The sequence below is a fragment of the Meriones unguiculatus genome, chromosome 2 (genome assembly GCF_030254825.1).
Source record: "Meriones unguiculatus strain TT.TT164.6M chromosome 2, Bangor_MerUng_6.1, whole genome shotgun sequence".
Taxonomy (NCBI): Eukaryota; Metazoa; Chordata; class Mammalia; order Rodentia; family Muridae; genus Meriones; species Meriones unguiculatus.
The window spans coordinates 90,924,052-90,934,531 of NC_083350.1; the positions used below are offsets into that span (position 1 = coordinate 90,924,052).

The 10,480-nt window shown below is 39.6% G+C and overlaps 1 pseudogene; it reads right to left on the bottom strand.

The window, feature by feature from the left end:
• Positions 1-919, bottom strand: LOC110542952 (olfactory receptor 4C3-like; annotated as a pseudogene).
• Positions 920-10,480: the final 9,561 nt, after the last annotated feature.

Sequence of the window (10,480 nt, forward strand, 5' to 3'; positions counted from 1 at the left end):
TCAGGTATTAATTATTTCTGAGCATGTGAAGAGCTGTTTCATGGTATTTTTCACCTCTTCATTTCTCAGAGTATAAATGAGTGGATTCAACATGGGTGTCAGAATACCATAAAATACTGCCATGTTTTTGCCTATAGGTAACATAGTTGATGGACGCATATAACTAAATATACAGGGCACAAAGAACAAAGTGACAACAGTGAAGTGGGCCCCACACGTAGACAGAGCTTTCCATCTCCCCTCTGTACTGTGGGACTTCAAGGAGTGCAGGATGACAATGTACGAGGCAGCCAGCATGAGGAAGTTCAGCAGGCAGATCACACCACTGTTGGCCATCACCAGCATTCCAATGACATATGTGTCAGTGCAAGCCAGCTCCAGTAAAGGGTACAAGTCACACACAAAGTGATTAATTACATTGGGTCCACAGAAGGGCCACTGAAAAATCAAAAGGATTTGAACCAATGAATGCAGGAAGCCACCCAGCCATGCCACTGCCACCAGCACAACACAGAGGTGCTGTGGTGGTATAGTACAGGGGCTTGCAGATGGCTACATAGCAGTCATAGGCCATCACCATGAGCAGGATGATCTCAACACCTCCCAGGAAATGATCTCCAAAGAGCTTGGCCATGCACCCCTCATAAGAAAGAGTTGTCCCCTCATACAAGGAGTCAGCAATGAGTTTAGGGGCCAAAGAAGAGGAATAGCAGGCATCAATAAAGGATAGATTGGAAAGGAAAAAGTACATGGGGGTAGCCAGGCTGGAGCTGAAGGAGATAGTGACCACAATGAACATGTTGCCACAAACTGTGACTGTGTAGATAATCAAGAAAACCACAAAGAGAATTCTCTGGACCTCTGGCTTCTGGGAGAGTCCCAGCATAAAAAACTCTGTAGTATTGTGTGATACTTCCATAGATTCCAGGGTTACTGGGCTTGCAGGTACAGTGTCGCCTATAAAGTGAAAAGAAACAACTATAAGAAAAGTAGCTCCAGGAGATGGGAATGTTTCAAGGTTTACTTTGAATACTCCACTCTCCTCTTAACATGCTTCTTTCTAAAAATCTTATACTAATTTATTTTGTTATCCATTAAATGTCAACATATGCCATTAGCTTCACTGGGCACTAGTTATTAGCCACAAATAATGATTCATTTTCTAGCTTTCTTAATTTATACCTAACTTAGTTTATAGTTACTGAACTGTTAACAGTCAGTGATTTTCTTATTCCAAATGAGATGCATGTCTGACCATTTTCAGGATAATATGATAGTGTTTGAGGAAAAAAGAAGAGGAGGAGAAGAAAAATGAGGAGGGGGATGTAGGAAGAGGGGAAGAAGAAAGAAGAGAAGAAAAAGCAAGAGGAAGGGGAAAGGAGGAGGAGAAGTATATTTGGAGAAAGCAAATGTAGTTGCAGTTGGAGACTTGCATGTCTTCCTCTTCTATTCTGTTCATTTACACCTGTGCTCCAGGCTGGGGACAGCATCATGTCTAGGAAGCCAACCTAATTTACGATCCCTTGGTTTTACATGTTTTACATTCTTTGGGGTTTTGCTTATCTTTGATCTTACTAAAATCCACCTAGCTAAAGGCTGCTACTTCCTTTACTGACTACAAGACAGACTTGGCATTAAAAAAATAAAATAAAATTTGTTTGGGAGTGTCATTCTATTACACAATTGTCTTTATTGACAACATAATGGAAACTATAAGGACAGCAAAATCAGATGCTCTGTGATGCTCTGTCATTTTCTTTGCTTTTATTTTCTGAAGTAGGGTGTTACCACACTGCCCAGGCTACTTGCAATTCTGTCTCAGGCTCCCAGAGTTGAGATTGCAGGCATGAACTACAATACCCAACTCAGATGCTAAGCCAGCTATAAATGACATCTAGTACAACAAACATGCCTACAGACTTCCTATGCTCCTGATGATATCATATGAGTGCAGCTTTTGTCAATAGGCTTTCACAAATCCTATTTTTACCTAGAAGTACAAGTCTTTCTGAATAGTTAAAAGTTCCCACTTGCTAAAGATATATAATATTTACTACAAAAATTTGAAGAGAACCACTGAGTGTCAGAAAAAGAGAGAGACAGTCAGCTGTAAGAAATCTTAATCTTGCAGGGGAAAAAGCATGTGCTAATTAGGAAGCATCACTTTTCTCTGTCTAAACTGTATTGCAAGTGACAAGTCTCATGGTCTCTGCCCCTTGCAAACAAAACTTTCTAACCAAAAGCCCAGACAGCAATGGCAGAGCAAACACCTGCATGACCCCCCCCAAGAACCCAGCTCATTTAACTCTCACATCATCCCCACAGAGTAAGTTCTCACCTTGTACAGAAACAAAATAAAACACTGCATTCAACAACTGTGGTGTAGTCTTGAACATTTTTATTGCACTCTGTCTCTCCTATCTTTTTTTCTCAGAGAAATACAAATATCAAATTAGCAGCAGATCTGATACTTGCCCCAGGTAGTCTAGCCACAGTGTCCGTGGGCTGGGCTATATGTTATTGTCAGGTAATATTTGTGTATTTGGATCCTGCCATTGACAATCATTCTCAGTGTAAAAATAGATAATGGACAATTTCTCAAAGTCTTAATGTTTTTAATCTATAAAATAAAAACAAGCATGCTTGTAATTATTATGTGTCAATGTTCAAACCTGGACTAACATTTTTAAATGAAAGTGTTCTGGAACAACCTTATATTGAAGCAAGGATGTGAAAGCACTGTGTGTTGTGTGTTTATAAGAACATGGAATAGACAAATATTTAGTAATTAGTATCTGTGATTATCACTATCATCAATATCATAGACAATCCTTCCTGTGGCTCAAGGAACCAAGACACACAGAGGACTGGCATTTCAAAGTTATAAACATAAAATGTAAAAAATGCTCTAAACTTTATTCTCAAACAGAAAGAACAAGAGTGCAGAAAAATACAGTCATTCTGAATATTATAAAATATAACTAAACAGTAAATTAATATGCACCAAAATAAAAATGACATGTTTATTGTCTCTGTGATTCATATTTATGACTGTATAAAAAGTATTTGTTTAAAACTAGTAAAAAAAAACTCTCCTATTTGTATTAGCCACACAATTATTCTATGTAACATAATGAAAATTCTACTAAAGGTACCTCAGTGTATTTTTATTCTGAATGTTTTTATTTTTGTTTTAAAATTAGATTATAAGCCAGTGGCACATTGTACTGAATATGTTGAAACAGGAGATTGCTGTGAGTTCAAGGTCAGTCTGAGTGACATGATAAGTACCAGGCCAGCAAAGATGACATAGCAAGACCCTATGTCTAAAAAAGTACAATTTAAATTATAGTAAAAATAGATCAAATAACACTTACATTGACTGGATCTGTGCACACCAGATCTGCTCCACAGTTTTCTCACACCCCAACATTATGGACTGGTGAACCTGGAAAATTTCATAAAGGGTCATATGATATCAAATTTCTAGCTTCATATCTCTTTTCTTAAAGTATTTTTATATTGACACAAAGCATCTTATACTTGTTACCAAGTAGCAAAATTTGTCTGATCTGAAAGCATAGTATTATTAGTGAAGTAAAATTAAAGTTCAAAAGGGGTCACTCAGTCAATTACAAAAAGCTGGGAATTCATTGCATCACCATTCCCCTCTCCCCTTTTTTTTGTGCCTGAAGAATATGACTTTAAAATCTCATTTCGTCTTGATGCATTTGAGACTCAGAAGAGCAGTTGTTTCAAAGTCATGTTAGGGGCTTCAAAGCAGAAGCATGACTGGATCCTAGATCCTTCCTTACTCCAGACTGTGCCAAGATGCTTATGGAGATAAGCATAACCTTCAGCTTTCTTGATCTGGCTTTGGCAAGTCAGAATGGCACTGCTGTGGATGTCCAGGGAGAAAAGCCTCATGGAGGCATTAAGTGGCTTGGTCACTCTACTTTTTTCATCTGCACTGTCTTCACTGAACCCTTCCTCTTCCACAGAAAAGTGTTTTTATAAGGTAGAAATATGACAGAGGAATTATTAGCTGCACAAGCTCTGCCTCTCTGAGGACCTTCACCCCACACCCACAGAATCAACTGCTGGAGCAGCATTAGAAACAGCTTTTGGTCATGAGTTGGGACAATATAGAAGCCATTGTTTAATTAATCCCTGTGAATACAGTCTGGTCTCCTAAGAAAGAAACTTCATTTCTGCTTCTTAAGATTCATAGTATCCTTCTAGTGTTGAGAAAGAGAGAGAGAGAGAGAGAGAGAGAGAGAACAAATTTCTGTGAAGGAAAGAAAGAATATTTCAGAAACTGATACTGGATGGTCAGCATTTTTAGGGGATCACTGACAGAGAAGGTAGAAAATCAACATCATTTGTTGAACATTCTATTCTAGACAGGGACTAAGCTCCTTGCAGGCATCATCTATTTTATCCATAACCTACAAAGCTGAAACAAAAGTGACTGTCCAATACCTACATCTCTACTGCAAGTTATTAAAAAATCAAGGTAGGTAAATTCAGAACAACTTGAATTGGAATTATACCACCACCACTTCCATCCTCCAGAAAATAACACAAGTATCCATCAAAATATGACATTTTCACATAATGTACAGTGTAATAAAACAAATAAATTACAGACACATAGAACATGAGTACATCTCAAAAGTCCAATGCTGGGCCCAAATAAACAGACATCAAAAGACTACATGCCATATTATTGCTTATCTTAAAATTTAAATATATAAAAGCATAAAGAAAAAGAATTTGGTCATAGTGTCCTATTAGTCGTGTTGAGTTTTAGAAACAGTAAAGAGGTGGGTCTTGAAGTGACTAAGAGTCTACTACTTCTTACCTCATTTGTGAACATCTCAGTATTTCAATTTACATTTCAAACATTTTTACTTTGTCTTGGATTTAATTGATAAATAACAATTGCAGGGGGAGCCAAGATGGCGGCGCCGGGAGAGCACCGCGTTTGAGAAGCAGGACAGCACTCGCTGTGCAGAGACCAGGACACTGAACTCTGGGCCCTGAAACTACATCAATTGTGTTTCCCAGGTGAGGGGAGGCTTCCACGGAGTGGGAATCGGTCGGATCCACTCACGACTACCCAGCCAGAACCCAGAAGAAATCCCGGGTAACGCAGGCTTTGTGTCTCCGGGCTGGAGCCACAAGCATCCCTGTCCCAATCACTTTCCCAGGCTGATCCATGAGCACAAGGGTGCCTGAGGCTGGGAGTCCCAGCCACGGGGCGACCCCACTGGGAAGCAAAGTTGCCAGACTGATCACAGGTCACCCAGTCTATCCCAGGAAAGGTCGCTAGGACAGCGGGTACCCACCGCCAACACAACTGAGCTCCTGCCTCGCAGAGATATGCCCGCTCAGCTCAGCGGTACAGGCAAGCTGTGCGCCCCAGTACAACAGGGATTGGGAACCCCTGTCCAGAGAGGACCCCACAGGGAAGGAAGAAACCGTGCTGCTGGGGTCACCTAGGGAAAGTCTAGCAGCCTACAGATCGCAGACAGGTGAGTACGCCCAGCCATCACAGATCTGGGCCCAAATAGGGAGCACAGAGTGATCGGAAACTCAGCTTCCGCAGACTAGCAGGTGAGCGCACGCTCCACCAGCGCAGAGGCCTGCATTGCACCAAAAACACCTTACAGGCAGAACTGTGTGCCCCAAGACACCAGAGCAGTACTCACCCGCCACAAATTATCTCTTGGGTTCTGGGGCACAGAGCCCCAACCTCAGACCTACAAAAGACCAGGAACCCTGAGATCAACCCCCCAGATACTGCTCCAAGGGGCAACCAGTTATCCCTAACAAAACCGACCAAACCACGGGACACACAGGTTACAGCAAGAAACCCAGAAGGAGGGCAACTGTCTCCAGGACTTCTCCCAGTGAGAGGAGAGCCCTCTTGACTAATCAGGACCACAGTTACTACCCAGGTCTCTATGCCTGAGGTGAGCTGTAGCAACTCCTGAAAAACACCAGACATCCAGTGACTATACCCAAAAAGCTGGAAAGGCTTCCTTCAGGAAAAACCATCTTTCTGAGAAAGGGATTCTCTCCACTACAAGAGTCCAGGAACAACCAGAAACTAAATTCAAACAACTAAGATAGCCCAATGGGTAGAGGACAGCGTAAAAGTCCAACCAACAAAAGCCAGAGCAATATGGCATCTCCAGAACCCAGTTATGCAGGGGCAAATAGCCCCAGACACCCCAGCATAAATGAAATTCAAGGAGATGACCTAACATCTCTGCTCATGAAGAAGATAACAGAGGAAACAAAATATGAAAAGAATTAGAGGAAGATAAAAACAAGCAGATCATGGCTATCCGTAAAGAAATGGAGGAAATTAAAGACAAGGAGATTATGGCCATCCGTGAAGAAATACGGGAAGCTGCAGCCAAACAGTCTGTGGCCTTTAGAGAGGAAATGCTTAAATCACTGAATGAAATAAAAGAAACAGTGGATTGTTCAAACAAACAGCTGAAGGAATTGACGGAAAAACATGAAAATACAGTCAGACAGGGGAAGGAAACCAACAAAATAGCTCAAGACGTGAAGATAGAATTGGAAAAATTAAAAAAAAAACACAAATGGAAGAAATTGTGGAGAGAAAGAACTTAGGGAAGAAAGCAGGAACTACAGAGGTTAGCATAACCAATAGGATACAAGAAATGGAAGAAAGAATCTCAGGTGTGGAAGATACAATGGAAGAAATAGATGTATCTGTCAAAGAAAATGTTAAATCTAAAAAATTCCTGACACAGACCATACAAGAAATTCAAGACAACATAAAAAGACAAAACCTAAGAATAATAGGAATAGAGGAAAAAGAAGATTCCCTGCACCAAGGCCCAGAAAATATTTTCAACAAAATCATTGAAGAAAATTTCCCCAACTTAAAGGAGAGACCAATAAGAATACAAGAGGCCTATAGAACACCCAATAAATTAGACCAGAAAAGAAAATCCTCCCGCCACATAATAATCAAAAACCGTAAGTATACAGAACAAAGAAAAAATACTAAAAGCTGCAAGAGAAAAAGGCCAAGTAAGATATAATGGCAAACCCATTAAAATCACACCTGACTTTTCAACAGAGACTATGAAAGCCAGAAGGGCCTGGACTGATATCATGCAGACCCTAAGAGAACACAGATGTCAGCCCAGGCTTCTATACCCTGCAAAACTCTCAGTCCTCATAGACGGAGAAAACAAGATATTCAATGACAAAAACAAATTTCAACAATACCTACAAACAAATCCAGCATTACAGAAGACACTGGAAGGGAAAATACAACCCAAGAAAGCTAGCTACATTCAAGAAAACACAGAAAATAAATAACCCCACTACAGTAAAACAAAAAGCAACCAAGCACACAACCGTATGACCACAGCCAACATCAAATTCAAAGGATCTAACAGCCACTGGTCATTAATCTCTCTCAATATCAATGGACTTAATTCTCCAATAAAAAGACACAGACTAACAGAATGGATGCATAAACAAAACCCAGCAATCTATTGTATACAAGAAACACACCTAAGTCACAAAGATAGACATTACCTGAGGGTAAAGGGATGTAAGACGGCTTTTCAAGCAAATGGACACAAGAAGCAAGCAGGAGTAGCCATTCTAATATCTGATAAAATAGTCTTTCAACCAAAATTAATCAAAAGAGATGGGGAAGGACACTTCATACTCATCAAGGGAAAATTCCACCAGAAAGACATCACAATCCTGAACATCTATGCCCCAAATACAAGGGCACCCACATTTGTGAAAGAAACATTGATAAAACTTAAACAACACATAGATACACACACACTAATAGTGGGAGACTTCAACACCCCACTCTCAACAAAGGACAGGTCAACTAAACAGAAATTAAACAAAGAAACAATATCTCTAACAGAGGTCATGAATCAAATGGACCTAACAGACATTTACAGAACCTTACACCCAAACACAAAAGAATTTACCTTCTTCTCAGCACCTCATGGAACCTTCTCCAAAATAGACCATACAGTTGGTCACAAAGCAAGCCTTAACAGATACAAGAAGATTGAAATAATCCCTTGTATCCTGTCTGATCACCATGGAATAAAGCTGGACCTCAGTAACAACAAAAATAGCAAAAAGCCTACACGTACATGGAAACTGAACAACTTGTTACTCAATGTCAGCTGGGTCAGGGAAGAAATAAAGAAAGAAATTAAAATCTTCCTAGAATGCAATGAAAAGGAAGACACAACATACCCAAACTTGTGGGACACAATGAAAGCAGTGCTAAGAGGAAAGTTCATAGCACTAAGTGCCTTCAAGAAGAAATTTGAGACAGCACATTCAAGCAACTTAATGGCTCACTTAAAAACCCTAGAAAAAGAAGAAGCAGACACACCAAGAAGGAGCAGACGGCTGGAAATAATCAAACTCAGGGCTGAAATCAATCAATTAGAAACAAATAAAACAATTCAAAGAATCAATGAAACCAAGAGCTGGTTCTTTGAGAAAATCAACAAGATAGACAAACCCTTAGCCAATCTAACTAAAAGGCAGTGAGACACCATCCAAATCAACAAAATCAGAAATGAAAAGGGGGACATAACTACAAACACTGAGGAAATCCAAGCAATCATTAGGACTTACTTCAAAAGTCTATATGCCACAAAAATTGAAAATCTGAATGAAATGAACAATTTTCTTGATCAATTCTACTTACCAAAGCTAAATCAGGACCAGGTAAATCAATTAAATAGTCCTATATCTCCCAAGGAAATAGAAGCAGTCATCGAAAGTCTCCCATCCAAAAAAAGCCCAGGACCTGATGGTTTCAGCGCAGAATTCTACTAAACATTCAAAAAAGAGCTAACTCCAGTTCTCTTCAAACTATTCCACAACATCAAAACAGAAGCAACATTACCAAACTCATTCTATGAAGCCACAGTCACCTTGGTACCTAAACCTCACAAAGACCCAACAAAAAAAGAGAACTTCAGGCCAATCTCCCTTATGAACATTGATGCAAAAATACTCAACAAAATACTCGCAAACCGAATACAAGAACACATCAAAGATATCATCCACCATGACCAAGTCGGCTTCATCCCAGGTATGCAGGGGTGGTTCAATATACGGAAATCCATCAATGTGATCCACCATATTAACAAACTGAAAGAAAAAAACCACATGATAATCTCCCTAGATGCTGAAAAAGCATTTGACAAAATCCAACATCCATTCATGTTTAAAGTATTGGAGAGATCAGGGATACAAGGCACATATCTAAACATAGTAAAGGCGATATACAGCAAACCTATAGCCAACATCAAACTGAATGGAGAGAAACTTAAAGCAATCCCACTGAAATCAGAGACAAGACAAGGCTGCCCACTCTCTCCATATCTCTTCAACATAGTTCTGGAAGTCCTTGCTAGAGCAATAAGACAGTTGAAGGAGATCAAGGGGATACAAATTGGAAAGGAAGAAGTCAAATTATCACTATTTGCAGATGATATGATAGTATACATGAGTGACCCCAAAAACTCTACCAGGGAACTCCTAAAGCTGATAAACACCTTCAGCAAAGTGGCCAGATACAAAATTAACTCAAAAAAATCAGTAGCCCTCCTATATAAAAAAGACAAAAGGGCTCAGAAAGAAATTAGGGAAACAACACCCTTCACAATAGCCACAAATGTCATAAGGTACCTTGGAGTAACCCTAACCAAGGAAGTCAAAGACTTGTATGAAAAAAATTTCAAGTCTCTGAAGAAAGAATTAGAAGAAGATATGAGAAGATGGAAAGATCTCCCATGTTCATGGCTTGGCAGGATTAACATAGTAAAAATGGCCATTTTACCAAAAGCAATCTACAGATTCAATGCAATGCCCATCAAATTACCAACACAATTCTTTACAGACCTGGAAAGAAAAATTCTCAACTTCATATGGAATAACAAGAAACCCAGAATTGCTAAAACAATCCTCTACAATAAAAGATCTTCTGGAGGTATCTCCATCCCTGATCTTAAGTTGTACTATAGAGCAACAGTTTTAAAAACTGCATGGTACTGGCATAATAACAGAATAGTGGATCAATGGAACTGAACAGAGGACCCAGAAATAAACCCACACACTTATGGACACCTGATCTTTGACAAAGGCGCCAAAACCATACAATGGAAAAAAGATAGCATCTTCAACAAATGGTGCTGGTACAACTGGATGTCTACATGTAGAAAAATGAAAATAAATCCATACTTATCACCCTGCACAAAACTGAAGTCCAAGTGGATCAAAGACCTCAACATAAAACCTGACACATTAAATCTGCTAGAAAAAAAGTGGGGAATACCCTAGAACTCATTGGTACAGGAGAAAACTTCCTAAGCAGAACACCAACATCACAGGCTCTAAGAGCAACAATCAATAAATGGGACCTCATGAAACT